The sequence below is a fragment of the Mus caroli genome, chromosome 15 (genome assembly GCF_900094665.2).
Source record: "Mus caroli chromosome 15, CAROLI_EIJ_v1.1, whole genome shotgun sequence".
Classification (NCBI taxonomy): Eukaryota; Metazoa; Chordata; class Mammalia; order Rodentia; family Muridae; genus Mus; species Mus caroli.
The window spans coordinates 39,110,340-39,111,686 of NC_034584.1; positions in this window are offsets into that span (position 1 = coordinate 39,110,340).

A 1,347-nucleotide genomic window follows, 5' to 3' on the forward strand; every position below is an offset into this window, starting at 1 on the left:
TCTCTCTCTCTCTCTCTCTCTCTCTCTCTCACACACACACACACACACACACACACACACACACACTAAGAGAGGCTGGTGAGGAGGAATCCAACAATGAGAAACATTGTCTAGGAAGGCTGCCTAAAAGGGAAGGTGACCAGAATGGGAAGCAGGGAGGGGCCAGTGGATGACTAGAAGCAATACAGAAAAGCTCAAGCCAACAGCTGGAGTAGAACTACTCATACCTTTATGGGAACTGTAGGTAAGGGAGTCCCTGACAAGAAAGTTTAGAGAAGACACATGAAAGCCCTGTGACAAACACCTGCTGTGTCAAAGAGTGTGGCTGATACTTGGTCTTACATCACTGGGTAACTGAGCACTTTTGTAGCCCTTCAGCCACTTCCCTGACAGCCTGACAAACATCTGAATAAGATGAGGCTGAGGAGGCCAAACCGCTGGTATTCCGTGCTGAGACTTCAGGTCGGGCTTTCTAAGGCAAGTCCAATTTACTTTCCATTTTATAGTATAATACTTCCTTTCTGTTAGAAAATTAAATCTCTAGATTTGTAATTTACCATCTCCACGAAAAACAATAAATAAATAAAAGTCATAAAATTGGTACCATATGTATATCTGTTTCCACCTAAGTTTTAATCTCACCCACTGGAAATTTTCGGACAGTATTTTTCAGCAGGCATTTGCAGAAGTTTTTTTGTTTTTTGTTTTGTTTTGTTTTGTTTTGTTTTGTTTGTTTGTTTGTTTGTTTTTTGTTTGTTTGTTTGTTTCGAGACGGTTTCTCTGTATAGCCCTGGCTGTCCTGGAACTCACTTTGTAGACCAGGCTGACCTTGAACTCAGAAATCTGCCTGCCTCTGCCTCCCGAGTGCTGGGATTAAAGGCGTGCGCCACCACGCCCGGCTATTTGCAGAAGTTTTATAATGTGGCAGTAAGGAAGATTTCTAAAACCTGTCCTTTTTGCCAAAGACTTGTTTAAAAGCTACTGATTTAGCAGTTGTAGGTTTTCGAATGTTAGTTTTTTAAGAACTTTCTAGAATTGTCATACTACAATCCCATAGTAGATTATAATAGAAAAATCACAAATTAATAACTACTTTTTTTATATTTCCCCAGTTTTAAGGAATCCATTGGCAGTACGGCGTTATACAGCTTCATTCATATAGTAGTCCCCCTTTCTTTTAAATTCCTTGCTTTTAAATATTTTTCTGACTTTTTTTTTTTTTTTTGCTTTAGAAACTAATATTTTAGCCGGACGTGGTGGCGCACGCCTTTAATCCCAGCACTCGGGAGGCAGAGGCAGGCAGATTTCTGAGTTCGAGGCCAGCCTGGTCTACAAAGTGAGTTCCAG